Below are 17,590 nucleotides of genomic sequence, written 5' to 3'. Positions count from 1 at the left end.
ACATTCTAGTCATGTAACCTTGATGTGTCCAAGATCCATGCTCCACTATTTTCTGTCTTGCTCTAAGCCCCGGAGGACTGACCTTCATGCTCTGCATCCCCTGGGATCCCATTATTGTTGGCGTTGGCCAATGGGAGGCTCTCATAGGAGATTGGAGGGAAAGAGGAGAGAGAGGTCAATGTATTTATTCCTCTCGTTCCCTTCCTGATTTTTCGTGGTGTAGCAAGAGCCACACCCTTCTATAACCATAGCTTCTGTCTGGTGGCCTCCCTTTGTTGATTCCAGCTCCTGACTGTGTTCTCATAACCCCATGTAACTACTTACACGGAAGTACTAAGCAGCACACATTTCAAAGCCCACTTTTAAGCACAGGTTATTATGAATTTTTTTTTTAAAGGATATGAAAAAAGGCAATTCAGCATTTTCAGAAAAAGCATTGGGCAATATTCAACACTGTGCTTGGGGCCATCCACTCTCTCTAGCTTCTCAGAGTTTTTCCTGGCATTGTGAATGTTGATCAGAGTAGCTGGAGAAGGGATCGATGGATCCAACATAACCGTCATGTACGGATTTAATGTGGAGATGTCAATGAAAGCAGCGAAGTTAGAATTTCTCATTTCCATGCTCTAGAAAGAAGTGGCCAATTAACTGCAGCTCAGCTTGAACTGCTTCATGACGTTCCTTGAATTATCAACATCTAAGAGTGGTAACGTCTTCCCATTTTTGCTAGTCCTTGGGTGGCTCAACTTTCCTTGTTGATTCTCTTTACCCTGGCAGCACCTCTAAAAACTATTCCCTTTGTTAAACATTCTCTTTAAAATTGTTAGATGAGTATGCCATTTATTTTGGACCTTACTTGGGTGAGTCACTTGAATTTATGTGTAAAATAGGAGTTATAATACCTCATTCTCAGGGTTGTTATGAGGCTGAAATATGACAGCATGTACAAAGGGTCTTCCTGGCACCAGGAAGTAGTCAATTAATGATAACCACTAATATTAATAGCTGTTGTACTCTTGTGTCAGGCACTATCATGAATCCCAAAGCAGCCATCTGCCTCTGTGTAAAATGCCCATTTCCACCACTCAACAGACTCAAGTCTTTCAAATGAGATAACACATAAAGTGCCACCTCAGTGATAGGCACCTAGTAAGTGCTCAATAAGTGCTCTTGGCTCTTTAAAGCTCAGCTTTCTCTGCTCCCCACCGTCTCCCACACAAGCAACATTTCCTTTTTGCGAACTTCAGTAGCTCTTTCTATATTCCTCTCTTGTGCTGCTTATTTCTTTCTCTTAGCAGAGTAATAACCCATTGATGCCAGAGTCATCTACTTCATTACAGCCACATTAAGGGCTAATGAGGTATTCAAAGTGTCCCGAAAAGTACAAAGTACTGTATAAATATATTGAGTTTGAACAACAAGTCTGTGATGTATTATGATGATATGCAGAGATTAGTGTGGCCCCAAACTTTTTTACAGTTTCTCAGAGCTTTTTCTAACATTATGTTTCCAGAAGGATTTTTTATGACTATTCCATACGCAAATATATGTCTGTGGGGGAACAAATAAATTGAGGGAAAGCTCTTTCAGATTTTAGGTAATCTAAATGTTGAAGAAAAGAAAAACATTTCTCTACAGTTGAAATTGTTATATATGTATACATATTTATCATGCACACACACACATGCATGTACATGCATGCACATGCACACACTCCAGGGCTCTGAGAAGCCCCATTCATTTCCTTATGAAATGCAGTTGCTTCATTTCCTTATGAAGAACAATGGAATGTCAGTTTTGCAATAACCAGGGAATTGTTACATTCGTTTTTGTGGTATCAACCCACAATTGTTTAACATAGCATCAGAACACACATATGCCAGGAATCCTCCTTCCTGCTTTCCTCTTTTGCATCAGTGATACTGCTCTCTCATGGCTTCTTCTGTCTCTTTCTTTCTCTCTCTCTCTGCTTCTGTTCCACTGCTTTTAAATGTTGGTGTTTCCCTGAGTTCTCTGGCCTCACTCTCTTTTCCTCCAACTTTACATGCTCCCTCCTGTGGGTGAACTAATCTAGGCCCACGACTTCAAATGTCACCTCAATGCCAACAATGCCCGCACCTTCATTCCTGATCCTGTGCTCTCTCCTGAGCTTCAGAACTGCCTAGAAGACATCAGTCCGCTTGACTGTCCCATAGGAACTCCAAAGTCAATATTCCCAAAGCTGAATTTATTGTTTACTGTCCAGGATTGTTCCTTTGCTCCCTTATTCTCACAGAGAGGTGCTCAAGCCAGTAATCTGACTGTTTATCCTTAGCTTCACTTTCTCCTTTGCCTCCACATTTAATCAATCATGTTCTGTCATATCAATCTCCTTAAAATGGCTCAGATCCATCTATGTCTCCCCATCCACTCTGCCACCACTTGGTCTAGAATATAATTATTGGTCTCCTGGATTATTGCAACAGCCCTCCTATCCAGAGTGGTCTTTCTAAACTGCAGATCTGACCATGCCACTCTCTTGCCTAAATCCTCCAGTGGCTTCTCAGTACTATCAGAATGAAGTCCAAATGTCTTGCCATGGCCCTCAAGACACCTCTCCTCATTCTCATTCTGGTCATTTCCCCATTCTTCCTCTTACATGGGCCTCTGCACATGGTGTTCTATTACCTGGAATGTGCTTGACACCATCCCTGCTTGGATAATTCCTAATCCTCCTTTAAGACTCAGTGAAGACATCACCCCATCCCTGAAGCCTTCCCCGGCCCACACAGGCTGGATGTGATACATCTGTATCCCCGATTTCACTCCCATAACAGAGTATTGCACTACTTGCTAGTCTGAGGAACTCTTGACAGACAGACACATCTTTTTATTGCTGAATCTTCAATTCAAGTGTTTAGAGAATAGCTTATTTAAAACAATGGATGGCTTTCACTTCTCTGTACTCTCATCAGCCCACCTTCATGAGAATGGGTTTCAGTTCTTACAAAATAAGAGGATTACACCTGGTCCACTTCCAGCTCCAAGAGTCTATGATTCTATTGCTCCAAATGTCTGTTAATTGCTGCAGGGCAGTAGAGAGTTCATGGTTTAGGTTTGAATCTTGGCTCTGTCCCCGTTGGTGATCTTGCACAATTTGCTTAACCTTTTTGAGACTCAGACACTCATATGTAAAATGGGACTAGTAATACCAATCTTAGATGGATTTTAAGAGGATTAAACGAAATTAACTTAAACAACATAGAAAACATATTCTCGCTATCCTTTCCACTGGTTAAGGTAGTCAGTATTCAGATAGTCCTTTGTTCAAATCCTGGCTTCGCCACTTATTCCTATTCAATCCTGGTCAATCAATTGTAGACACAGAACTTTGATTTTTTCATTTGTAAAATGCAGATGACATCTACCTTAAGGTGTTATAAAGATTAATGAGATGATCCATGTAAAACTTTGCAGGATATAGATAGGGGAAGCATTCAACAAATGTTATCAGCTTCCATGATGATGATGATGATGATGATGATGATGAAGAACAAGGAGGAGGAGAAGAAGAGGAAGAAGAAGATATGCAAAGCCTGACAATAATTGATTTTCAGTGAAAGTTATTGCTTTTCCTCTTTCCCATTCTATTCATGATTGGGTAAAGCTTCATTTACCCAATTTAGGGTCAAATCTCATTACAACAAAATTGTTGCCCAACTTTCCCCTGATGAATGAGAATCTTCTTGTGTGGAATACTGGTGAAAGTTTACTACACTTTAAATAACTTGGGTTACTTATATTCCATATGCTTGATGATGCACAGGTACAAGTCTTGGAAATATAGGTCATGTAAAAAATAGTGTCAGATTATTTCTCTATACTTTTTTTTTTGCTAGCACTGCTATAAAATTTTAGTGGGGGCAAGAGGAGGTCCTATAAATGGGACCTGCATCATGCATAAATAGGGAGTTTGCAAGCTTCTAGTGGTTTTATGGAGAGAGTGTCACCATTCCCATTACCTGAACTCTGACCTCTGAGGTGTTTGTCACCTATTTCCTTATTTCACCCTTCATCTATTTTCTCCTCTGAATCATCTTTCCTCAGCACCTCCTCATTGTGAATTTACTTTTCTCACTCTTTGTTCCAGTTATCTATTGCTGCATAACAAACTACTCCAAAACTTAATGGCTTGAAATAATCATTTTATTTTGACCTCAATTTGTGGATCAGGAATTTAGGAAGGGCTTGTCTATGTGGTTCATCCCTGGTCCATGTGGAATTGGCTCCAAGATGGCTTCCTCATTCACATCTCTGGTGCCTCAGTGTTCCTTGGCCTCTCTCTCTCTACATGAGTCTCTTCCTCTAGGGCCTCTCCAAGTGGCTTAGGTTTCTCACAGCATGGTGATCTCAGAGTAGTCTCACTTCTTAATTGGGAGTTGGCTTCCTAGAGGTGGGAAGGGGAAACTGCCAGGCCATTTGAGGGCTACACATGGAACTAGCATGGCTTCTTTTCCACCATCCTGTATTGGTCAAAGCAGTCACAGGCCTGTCCTGATTCAAAGAGAGAGGAAATAGATACCACCCCTCGATGGAAGGAGTGCCCACCATTAATCAGCCACACTCATTCCCCAAGTTCTGTTATTATTCCAGTGTAGTATTTATACAACTTTTTCAGAGAATTTCCTAATGTTTCCTGAGTTAAAATCAGGGTCCATACATACAGATTCATTTACACAACTAGTACTATTTACTGACTGGTGCTAGGCACTAGTGCTGTCTAGTGGAGAAGGTAGTTATTAATCAAGCAATCACATAATTAAATACTTACAAACAAAATGCTATAAAGGAAAAGGACTGGATTCCCCCAGCATGTATAATAACAGAAATATCATCTCTCTGGGAGATCAAGGAAAGCTTCCTTGAAGAGCTGACTTTTGAGCTGAGACTGGAAGGATGGGTAGGTATTAACTAAGATTGGAGAGAACATTCCAGACTAAGGGAGCATAGGAACAAAGACAAAAAGTGAGAGGGAGCTTAATGTGTTTGAGGAAATAAAAGAAAAATCCATGTGCTACCGGGGCAGTGTGGGTGATATTGTTAATCTCGTTTTAAAAGTGAGGAAACTGAGGGTCAGCACCCAGCTGAGAGCTTGATACAAGGTAAGGATGTGCTTCCCCAATGATGGAGAGTTTGCCCGTGATGCACAACTTGCCTTCACACTTCCTCTACAGCTTTTTACAACTGGAACAGTGTTGCCTACAAACTAATGACATCTGATGTGAGAGTCAGCCAGACTCAGAGAAATTAGCACAAAAAATCACCCTAAGAAAACCTTATCTACAGACACTATAACACATCCTGGTGGTATTACAGATAGGAGTGGAGTTTAAATGTAAATCAAGACTAATTCATATCAAGATTATCTAACTCTTTAGAAATGCTATATGATTCAAACTACTATCTTCATTATACATATGTATATATATATATATATATAAACAACTTTCATATGAAAGCTAGAGGAAAATGGTAATTTGTGTTCATACAGGTCACATATATAGCTACTTACTAAATTTTCCAGATAATTTATTTAAACATTCCAGCAAATCAGTATATGCATGAATATAAAATGCTGCACAGGGGCTGGCCTGGTGGCACAGCAGTTAAGTTCACACGTTCTGTTTCTCGGCGACCTGGGCTTCACCGGTCCGGATCCCGGGTGCGGACATGGCACCGCTTGTCAAGCCATGCTGTGGTAGGCGTCCCACGTATAAAGTAGAGGAAGATGGGCATGGATGTTAGCTCAGAGCCAGTTTTCCTCAGCAAAAAAAGGAGGATTGGCAGCAGTTGGCTCAGGGCTAATCTTCCTCAAAAATAAATAAATAAATAAAATAAAATGCTGCACAGATTATCTATTGTTTACTGGTCTAGGATATTTTATGCTTTTACACGCTAGTATGTAAGCTTCAATTCTCTGTTCAATTCTTAAGTTATTTTTAATGTATTTATTAAAATTGAAAAAATTAATTAACTATGCCATCTGCCAACTCAAAAGTGGGAAAAAACTAGAAAGGCCTTTCAAGAATGACTTTTTCAAAAATATAGAAAGGAAAAAAATCAAGAAGATTGTCTTGGAAAGCAAGTTTTTTTTCTGTGGGAAGGCTGTGATAGATACATCATTTTAAGGAGAAAGGGGGCAAGAATATTATATAGAAAAATCAGAATTGTACTTTTATGGGAAACTCATGAGTTCCCACAAAAGATCACACATTTCATCCTTAAGAAGAAAGAAAAGAAGTTTCAACTCTAATTTGCTTTTTGCCAAGAACTCTTTCCAACATCCTAACTGATTTTAGGGATTATACTTTCCGTTGTTTCCTTCCTTTTGTGACTTAGTTGATGTTTCTTGAGCTTTACAATATTGTCTGCCTCACTGGACTATCATTCTGATCCTCATTAGAAATGTCATTGACTGTATGGTGGAGAGCGGGGAAGAGGCCAGGCATTGTCAGGAAAGACTGATAAATGTCAACTGCTGAAGAATGGGATGATGACATTTGCGGGACTAGTCCTCAGGACTTTACATAACTCTGTAATATTGTATTCTATATAATTTTATACTTCTTCATAATATTTATTCTAAGGAACATGGTGAAACTACGACACCCTTTGAAAGGAATTATATTTTCATTATCTTTTGAAAGTTTAAACATAATTTTTATTTTGCTTTGTGTTTTGCTTTTAAAAGATTCATAGTTTGCTACAGCCCGAGAGGTGGTACCCGAAAAGCTTGAAGTTGGTAATAACCTGAGGTTATTCTTCCTCCCTCCTGTTTTTCTTTTATAAAAAACACCAGAAGGAAATTAAATGCTTAATTAAATTAAACAAATTAGCTGAACACTGATGTTACCACGGTCAGTGTTTGCACCACTAATTGCTTATTGAGTATGATGACAATGTTCACACAGTCTGAAAGTGGAGTAGGTTTGCACAGATCACAACAGGCGGTATTAGTTCTTGGTGGTATGGGAACCGGCATTCTGGAGGTGGAGACCATATGAGTACCATCAAAACACCGGACATTGCTGGTTCAGTTTGCCCAGCCTTGTCTTAATCCCTTTTGGGAGAAAATGATGCTTCTAGCTTCCATCCGCTTGGCCCTGCTTGGCCCTGTTTGGGGGAAGAGTGATGTCGCGCTGGCCTAATCACATTTCCTGGAAGAGTTCGCAGTGATCTGAGTTGGGAATTTCCAGAAATGATGATACCCATCTTAACACATTCTGGAATCTAAGAAGATAATGTTTCCTTGTCACATTGTTCTAAAGCAGACGTTCAACTAAATTCAAAGAGCACGTGTCCGCTCTCATGGAACCAACTGTGAACAACTGTGAGCAATTAAAAGAGAAAACAGAACACGTAACAAAAGAACTACTTCTTGGAAGGGTGGAAGAATGAAACCATTGTGAATAGTTCAGCACTTCCGTCAGTAGGTCACACTGTAACATAGTTAAAACTCATCTTGGGGTTCTTCAATGCTCCCCATCCCCAGCCCACACACTGTTAGCAGCTCCCATCCCTGCGTTCCCTCTTTCAACTTAGGCATAAACTGCTCCCTTCCATAACCAAGATGTATTTGCTCTGGAGTTCATTCTTTCAGATTCCTCCTAAGCATCTAATTAAACCTAACAAACCTGTTTGAGCTAGGATCTTAGTAGACGAAAATAACATTAACCAATTCAGTACTTTTTTATTGAGTGACTAAGTGTACTAGGCACTGTGGCTAATAATCTGCTTAAGAAACAGTTTCTTATCCTGTAGCCACTAAAAATAATGCTTTGAGAATAATGCTTCCATCCATGATGGATGTTAACTAAGCTTATCGTGGGAATCATTTCACAATATATACACTTGTCAAGTCATTATGCTGCATATCTTAACCTTATGCAGTGTAGTATGTCAATTATATCAATAAAACTGGAAAAAAAGAAAAGAATGCTTTAGTATGGTCCTAGTTTTATTTTTTAAATGTGCATAGAAAAAAAGACAATGAAATATAATAGAAACTTTGGCTATCTTTAAGAAGTGGGATTACATATGATTTTTATTTTCTTCAAACTTTTATGTACTTTCCAAATTTTCTTCAAGGAGCCTATACTTGTGTTATTAAAAAAATAAACATTATTTTTTTTTAAGACAACTTGTCTCTGAGAGAGTTGTCAGTGTAGTCCAGAAGATACTGGATTGGAAACCATTAGTATGTTATGCTAAGTGTTATAAACATAGTTTTGTGCAAGGTGTCATGAGAACAACTAACCACTCATACAGGTGATGGATGATTTAATATGCTACTGCCCCCAGTGATTTTGGAAAAGTCTTTGGTATGGTAAGGAAAGGTACAGTTCACAATTCCTTATCCAAAATCTTTGGTGCCAGATGTATTGCCAGATGTGTTTCAAAACTTAGACTTTTTTGGATTTTAGAAAGGTAATGTGATAAGTATATGTGTTTACATAACACCCCCAGTGGATCTGGGGCAGCACCCAACAGTCCAACATATTAATATTCCTATTTAGTGAGGTTGGACTATTGGAATAAGGACTACAAAGTTGTTGGGGTTTTTTCTGCTTTTTCTCCCCCAGTACACAGTTGCATATTGTAATAGTGGATCCTTCTGGTTGTAGCATGTGGGACGCTGCCTCAGCATGGCCTGATGAGCGGTGCCATGTCTGCGCCCAGGATCCGAACCGGTGAAACCCTGAGCCGCTGGAGTGGAGTGCTCAAACTTAAACACTCGGCCAAGGGGCCGTCCCCAGAACTACAGAGTTTCTCATCAGTTTTGGCCACCAAATTGTTACTAAAAAGTATTTCTGGGGCCAGCACGGTGGTGCAGTGGTTAAGTTCGTACGTTCCGCTTCTCGCTGGCCCAGGGTTCACTGGTTTGGATCCCGGCTGCAGACATGGCAGTGCTTGGCAAAAGCCATGCTGTGGTAGGCTTCCCACATATAAAGCAGAGGAATATGGGCACGGATGTTAGCTCAGGGCCAATCTTCCTCAGCAAAAAGAGGAGGATTGGCAGCAGTTAGCTCAGGGCTAATCTTCCTCAAAAAAAAGTATTTCTGTCCATAGCCCTTTGGATTCCTGAATTGCAGATAAAGGATTGGGACCTGGATGAGAAATGTGGGGACTCAGTACACAGTCTGTGGAAGGTGATGTTTGCTATCTACTTCTTAGCTCCTGGGTCATTAAGCCTAACATTTGCTCTGATTGTAGAAGTCACAAAACTAATTTTGATTCACATTAGAGTATGTGATTATATTTAATCATAGATATGCACTCCAGGAGTAAAAATGCTCCAATTCTGTGTCTTGAAGACACACCCACTTAAGGGGTCTGAGATGGTGTTAAAGGAGAAGGACGTGTTATGGTAAACACACTTTACAAACATTTTTAAAACGCCAAGAAATATGTGAGCCTTCTGAGTAGAAGTAATATTACTAGCGCTGGCAACAATGCATTTCTCAGTCCTTTTAAAGGTTGTCTCCGAGCCAAACATTTCCTAATCTCTCTTGGAAGAACACTAGCTGCTAAGTCACCCAAAGACGGTGCTTTCAGACCTTAACTACAAAACTGCTGAGTTTATTGATACATAGCCAGTCCAGAAGAAATTTTGTTTACTTATTTATCTTAAATATGACTTTTTTTTATATATAACATATATATGATGTGGGGTTTTTTTTTCTCAACTGCCATGGTATAATGAATTGTGTGCAGCATCTAAGCTAATATTGCATACCACTGAAGACAAGTAGCAGTTTCCACGAAGTGACAGATAAGCGATTTGAGGGGGAAAAAGTGCCAAGGATGATTCATTTGAAATCAACCTTGACAGTTTTCCTGCTGACAAGGCTGACAGAGGGAGGGCTAGAGCAAAGGTCAAATTCTTCAGTTCTAGGAAGCTGCTTTGTCTTTAAGGCTTGCTCCTCCAAGCTCTGCTGGTCTGTCAGGATGTACCGTTTAATTTTCTCCTGTGGATACGAGATCTTCCACAGACAGACTTACCATACAGAGCTGTTGACAGAAAAAGGAATTTCTCCGTGGCTCTACAAACCAGGCATTCAATGAATGTTGATTTATTAATGCAAGCTGACCATCAAGATCTAAATTCTTCAATAATCCCTAAAAACAATGCTTGAGCAATCATTACCACCTTCTCGTTGAGTAACCTTATTACCAAAACTACCAGTATTTAGAAAAGTGGTTGATTTCACCTCCTGTATGCCTTTTCAGCCTCTGTCTGGAAACATAAAAGCAGAAACGTGGCCCTAGGACAAAAGCAGGTGAGAAACTTAAAGGACACACGTACCCTATGAGTCATTGGGAATTGGCTATTTTGAACATTTTCATCACTGCTTTCACATAACACTAAACTCTTCTTAGCAACTGATACAGGCTACTGTGCGCTATGAATAGCACAGCTAGACCTTCAGTAGGTTTCTTTTTTCATGTCAAATTCACACTTTATCAGTGTACTATACATTCCTGTCTTCATCATCACACTAAAAATAATTATTACCTGCTTAATATCATATAATTCTGTGTAAACTCCATAGAAAATAAATTAAGGATACTCAGGTCTTGTCTTCCGGGACCTTACAATTTTGAACAGATAATAACAATAAAAAAAGACACACATAAGCTACCCAATAAACACTGGCATGAATTAAATCAGGAAAACATCATATTGAGAACAAACAAGACAGTAGCTTAGGCAGACCTTTAGCTGATGAGTGAAGAGGCAATTACAGAAGCAACCCACAGGGACCTGCTGGATTCCAAAAGGGCTTAATTAATTATTTAATTAAGACACTCAGGGCAAATCTGGAGACTTTGCAGATTTGGTGAGTGCAAAATAACTAAAGTTATGGGGTGGGAGAAATATTCCAGAACTCCTATGGTTTTTATCTCCAATCTCTGAAGTAAATGGCATCAGAACTGGCAAATTTTGTTGGATTTAAGTTCTGCCTTCAGCCACAGGTCACTAAGAGCAAATGTGCTATTTGTATTGAGAAAGTTGTCAGGATTGTGCTCAAATGTATATCGAACTCAGGCTTGTGACAGAGCTCATCGCCACATTCCCAGGTGAACACAAGATATTTTTTTGTGAAAAAATAAGCATAATCTCCAAAACAAAAAAATGTACTGAGTGGCATTATTTTACATTTTTGCAAAATGGAGGACAGCCGAACTCTCATATCTCCTTCTGCATTCACTCTATTGCAAATTGTGGCTTTTTTAAAATAAAAATTGCATATATTTAAGGAGTACAACTTGTTTTGATGTGCTTATGCATAGTGAAATGATTACTATAGTCAAGCTAATTAACATACCCATCTCCTAACACATTTACCATTTTTTTGTGTGTGGTGAGAGCACCTAAAATCTACTCTCTTAGCAAATTTCCGGTATACAATTCAGTATTATTAACTACAGTCATCATGCTGTACATTAGCTCTGAAGATGCTGTAGAAAATGAGTACTAACATATTAGATATATCAATGGGCACATTTCAACAGCATCAGTAGGACAATTAAAGTCAACGAACTCTGAAAACAAATTATTAAGCAACTGTGTTTACATAAGCATGTCTGAATAGCTGGAATTCTAGCATTTATTTTCTCTGTGTTCAGGATAAGCTGAATTAACAAAAGATAATGGGCCTAATTCTAGAATCTGTCTCACTAGTTCCTAGTTAGCACAGCTGAAACCCTCCAAAATCAGCCCCTTTAGTTTGGAAAGTGAATTCTTTCAGCTTGAAAATATTAATCATTTGTCTTCTGAAAATTTCACAACATTTTAAAGAACATCTTTGAGAAAGACACAAGAGAAAGATATCTAACCACAAAACAGGAGAGATTAGCCTGCTGTTACTCTTGTTCTCTGGTAAGCAAACGTGCATTTGGGGTTCTAGCGGAAGGCTCACTTCCACAGAGTGATTTCTATAGGTATGTAACTTACTTTACCACAAAGCATAAAAAATCTGGTTTTCTGGAGATAAGGATGAAAATCCACTGGATTGAGAGCTGTCACCTATGCTTTAAAATGTTAGAAATAAATGCTCTTAAACAGAGATCCTCAAAGAGATGCCTTAGTAGAGGGGTGCTAGAAGAGTTTTCAAACCACACACAAGAAATCTGCAAAACCGAAAGCTTTCAAAAAATCAAAAGGCTCATGGAGAATTGGCCTGACAGAATTCAGCTCTTACAAGTCAATCAGGGGCTGAATAACACTTAAAATGCTGAGAGTTAGAATTCTCCTGCGAAGCATTTTCCCTGAACATTGGTTAGGATTTTATTATAGGGTACTATGATATTTTTGTCTTTAACATTTCAGTCAGACTGCATATTTATTCATTCATTCAACCATCAAGTGCCTACTGGATGCCAGCATTGGGGATGCAAAATGAATATGCTATGGCCCCTGAACTTCCTGAATCTGATAGGCAGGAACAAGCACATAGAGAATCTCAATGATACTCAATAAACACAGGGTGCTGTCAGGAAAAACACTCACCTCCATTTGGCAGTGCTTCATCAAAAGGAAAAAATAGAATGGTGGTCCAGGTAATGCAAATGGTATTTCCAAATGGGGACAGAAAGAAAGGTACTTTGAGGTCACGCCAAAACAGCTCAAAATGAGTAGATGGGGCTAGAAAGATAGGTAGAGGCCAGATCACCAATGGAGAAGAAATTTTTGGTGGATGTTAAACAGAAATGAAATGATCAGAATTATATTTAAGGACAACACTCCGGGGTAGCGTGATATAATGTCCCTAAAATAATTCTTCAAGCTCTGCTGGCACTAACCAAAGCAGATGTGAGAAAGGAGTAGTAGACAATAAGAACTGTTTACATCGCCATGGAGCTTATTAAAGAACTGACTGAGAAAACAATTTAATACAACCACTCATATTCCTTCATCTTCTTCAAATTGTGCCTACATCAAATATCAACTTCTGCTATAATTATTCTGCTAGTCAGCAATCTTCTTTCAATATAATCAGTATTTTCCTTATTTCTATATAGTCTTTTTCCAAATAAAAAGTGTGTTATTTTTTAAATAAATTTTATTTATTTAATTTCTTGAAGCAGTAACACATTCTCATAGTTCAAGCATCAAAAAGTATACAAGGATATAGAGCAATGTCTCCTTTCCACCCCTGTCTTCTATCTACCGAGTTCCCATCCCTTCAAAACAAGTAACCAACAGTATTAGTTTCTCATTGATTTCCCAAGACTTTATAAATGTACATACAGGCCAGTACAAGCATAGATTATTTTCTCTTCTTTTTTTCCCCACGCCTTTAGTACAATCTTCTGTCACCCATTTTTCCCCACCTAAAAATAAACTTTGGAGATTGTTCAGTCAGGTTGGGCTGCCGTAACAAAATCTCGTAGACTGGGGGCTTAAACAACAGAAATTTATTTTCTCACAGTTCTGGAGATTGGAAATCCGAGATGAGGGTGCCAGCATGCTAGGGTTCTGCTAAGAGCTCTCTTCCTGGCTTGTAGACAGCTGCCTTCTCGCTGTGTCCTCACTCGGCAGAGAGAGACAGCAAGCTCTCCTACACTGTCTCTTATTATAAGAGCAGTAATCCCACAATGAGGGCCCCACCTTTATAACCTCATCTAACCCTATTTACCTCCCAGAGGCCACATTTCCAAATAACATCACACTAGGGGTTAGGGCTTCAACATATGAATTTGGGGGGATACATTCAGTCTATAACATATATCTTTCCATATAAACACATAAGGAGATTTCCTACTCTTTTTTGTAGCTGCACAGTATGCTATTTGTTACATTATACATCTTTAGTGTTGAAACTGGGAAGACTGAAGCTGTCCTTAATCATTCTTTGTTAAATAGACCTGCAGAAATAAAGTAAGAGGATTTGAGTCCTAGAGATTGAAAGGTGAGGTTTCTGATGAGGTTACAAATAAACTGGAATTATATCATATTCTGATGATTGCTGGAAATGTATTAAAACTCAAGCAATATGTTTAGTGTACATTCAATAGCCCATCATTAAATCCTCAAAACTTCAGCTTTCTAAATCAAATATGGTTGAAATGTTGTCCTAATATGAAGATACTGACTGTATTTGAAAATGCAAATTACATTAATAAAAGACATAGCTATGGAATGTATTTTTTACATCATTGCTTATAAACAATGGTCAGCTTACATTTGTTACTAGGCATGTTACACAGGCCATTCTAAACACACTAGTGGGTATTTAGGTTTTGAGAAGGATATCTGTGTAGAAGAAGATTCAGTGATCTCTGTGAATAAAGTTCAAATGGCTATTCAGCCCAGAAAAGGGAAAGAAGCAAAAATGAGGAAGAGAACAAAAGCATGGCCACAAAATACTTCTGGGAAACCCCACTGAAAGCGAAATAACAGACTGTGTGCTACTCCAGCAACCAGAACTCTCAGCGCCTGAGGGGAGAAAGGGGGAGGGGAGGGACAGAGAGGAGGTAGGTGAAGAAAACAATGTGTCCCTAAAATAAGGCTAAAATTGGATTCAGAGGTAAGGGAGAGAGAGGAATCAAAGATGGAACCAAGGTTTCAAGCCGAGGTGACTGGGTAGAAAAGTAACACTGTTGGCTGAGATAAGGTGGAAGATATTTAGGATGGGGTAAGAGTTTATATTAATATACATTGTATCTGGAGGCTAAAGACATATGTAGGTTAAAATTGTCAGCAGGCATTTAACAGGCTGAAGGGAAGAGAGAGATCTGGGAGCTGTTTCAAGATGTATTTACAAGAACAAGAGAGAGAGAGAGTTAGAGGCAGAAGGAGCAAGGACGGCATGATGGAAACCACTCACATTCAGAGGTAGAAGGAAAAAGATGAGCATTAAAGGAGAGAGAGGAGTGGTGCGAGAGAGAGAAGGTGAACCAAGGGAGTGAGGTTATAGAAATCAAAAGAGAAGGGCATAGTCAACTGTGGCCCATGCTGGAAGGAAGATAAAGATGTGGAACCCAAAAACAGTACTTTAGGAGACAAAGGTCAGATTTTAAGACATTAAGTAATGAATTGAACAGTGAGAAAGTAAAATCAAGAAATACTTTATACTGACAACTTTTTGAGATGATTGTGGAGTGAAGAAGAAAGTCAGGATAGCAGTGCTATTCCATATTTATGCTCCACTTTAGAGTAACAGAGCACTTCCACATACATAATCTCTTATGCTGGTATCTCAGGGGGATAGTCTTGCAGGTGGATAAGTGGAGAAAGATGCAGCAGAGAGGGATAACTGAAGATGAAGTAATGGATGGAATTCGTTTCCTAAGGGGGTAAAAGAGGGAAGAATTTCGTGCTGGAAAAGAGTAGGAATATGTCTAATTTTAAGACAGAAAGAAGAAAAAGTGAGTTGGTGAAAAGACAAGAACTTTTTGAGGAAAAATAATTTAGAAAGATTCTTGACTAAGGACTTGAGGAAGTAATCAAGGTAACCTTGAATCGAGGGCCCAACTGACAGGAGAAATGTGAAACGAGTGACTAAATGATGATGTTGGCATAAAAAGTCAAAACACTGACTCTTCTCCCAGTCACAAGCTCTCCAGACCTCAATACAAGAGTCCTCCCACTAACGTAATAGAGTGGACAGTAAAGTCCTGGAGCCAAGAGGAAAGAGTTCAGTGTCTTAAACAGCCCCAGCAAAGACTTTAAGAGAAGTTCTCCTCTATATAATTCAATTTATGTGTCTGCTTTGAGCTCCCATCCCCAGCCCACTCCACAGGAAATAAAAGCATTAAGCAAGCTGTTAGAATAATGCATTCCCAGAGGACAAGACATCTTGCAGTTTTTCAAACAGGGATGTCAGTCTGTGGTCCAGCCTCCAACCATCCTCTTTGGAGAGTTTTGCTTTTTCTAAGACAGTACCCAAGTGTTTATAACTTTCTCCATTAAAAGATGTGTATATTAAAAAATAAATTTTTGTACTCTATGAGCTAATATATTTGGAGACAAAAGTATGACCGGCTTCCCTTCTTGGCTGAAAAGTCCACTTGACATGTCCACTTGAGCCTTGTGCTATCTTAGCCAGACATCCTGATTCTAGTTTTTTGGCTCTTTTAACCTAGCCCTACCATTAAAATACTAATTTCTCTATTACATTTCATAGACAATAAGGTTCCCTTTTTTGCTTGCCCCATCCACCTCCTTCCATAGGATAAAAAAAACATTCTAATGACAAGGGTGGAGACATGCTCTTGATTGGACCATTCATATTACCCCATCTTCCTGGCTTGGTGATTGGTTTGGAGAGGAGTATGTGACCTAAGTTGATCCAATGCAAGTCATTCTTGGCATTGTTTTCAGGCTGCTGCCAAAGAGGAAGAAATCCTCTTTCTTTGCTGGTAGAAGAACTCTAGGACGAGATGAGAGACCCAGGTTGCTAGGAGCCGTGTTTCCCATGGCATGAAGAAAGCCATCTGCAAAGGGAACCAGAAACACTAGTCAGAAATAAAAGATGTGAGCCCTAAAAGTGTTCCTGCCACTGAATCCAGACATCCCCAAGACCAGTTCCCTACATCCTGTGCTTGAGTTTCACCAGTAAACAAATTCTCCTTTTGTGTGGGCAAGTTGAGATTCTGTCATTTGCAACCCAAAGTGGCCCAGCTTGTGCACAGAATATCTTATACTTACAAGATGCTCAGTAAATATATATTAATTATCTGGTTCCTTCGATGTCAGCGCCTTTTCTGTACCTTTTGCTTCTATACTTCCTTTGTGTCCTACAACCTCATTCTCAATAAGCCTTGATCAAAAGTAAGGCTGAAATTTTCCAAGAACAACTGGGTGCCCTAGTCCCTAACCCTGGCCAAGGTAAGTTAATATGCCTGTGTTTCAGTCTCCTAATTTGTAAAGTATGGCCAATAATAATAGCATCTACTTAACATCCACTATATTACAGGTACTGGTCCAATGCTTAACATACATTATTCTAATTCCTACAGCAACTTTGTAACACACACATAATGGTCACTATTTTATAGACGAGGAAGCTGAGATGCAAGGAGATTAACTGAATTGAGCAAGATCATACAGCTGGAGTGAAAGAATTCTGATTCATATCCAGGTTTGTCTAAGCCTGTGCTCTTCCCAATGCCCTATGATGTCTTACTTATGCAAAAAGCAGGTAAAATTGCTCTAAAAATAAAAAATATCAAAAATCATTCTCCAATTAACAACAAAAAAATGAGCAAGTGGGCCCAAATATTAACACGGAAGATTTAGGTTAAGCAGAGCATTCGGACTACCCTAATTATGGTTTTAGAAACAGTAATTGAAAAAATATATGCTGAATCTCATATAAGCAAGAAATTTTATGAAGAGAGAAAGTGCACCCAAGATTCTATTCCATTTCTGAAGACGCAATAAAATTCCAAAGGACATAAGTAAGTGAGCTTTGCTAAGCTAGGGAGAAGCAAACCTCTTTTCTCATTTTCCTCATTGAACCGTCAATATCTAGGGCTGGCATTTCCTTTGTGGCCCTGTTAATGAAGTGTGCTTTTAAAATATGAACATTCCGACTTAAAG

General features: G+C 39.1%; 1 long non-coding RNA gene across 2 annotated transcripts in view; it reads right to left on the bottom strand.

The window, feature by feature from the left end:
* Positions 1–13,091: 13,091 nt before the first annotated feature.
* The window catches only part of LOC103548951 (uncharacterized), a 79,584-nt gene continuing 75,085 nt past the window's right edge, over positions 13,092–17,590 (bottom strand). For both annotated transcript variants that reach the window (XR_011532398.1, XR_011532399.1), the window contains exon 5: positions 13,092–16,482. This is a non-coding gene — a long non-coding RNA (uncharacterized lncRNA). The remainder of the gene's footprint in view (positions 16,483–17,590) is intronic.

This window comes from Equus przewalskii, chromosome 24 (genome assembly GCF_037783145.1).
Source record: "Equus przewalskii isolate Varuska chromosome 24, EquPr2, whole genome shotgun sequence".
NCBI classification, from domain to species: domain Eukaryota; kingdom Metazoa; phylum Chordata; class Mammalia; order Perissodactyla; family Equidae; genus Equus; species Equus przewalskii.
Note: the sequence above shows the minus strand (reverse complement) of the source record. Positions and strands in the feature narration are given on the sequence as shown.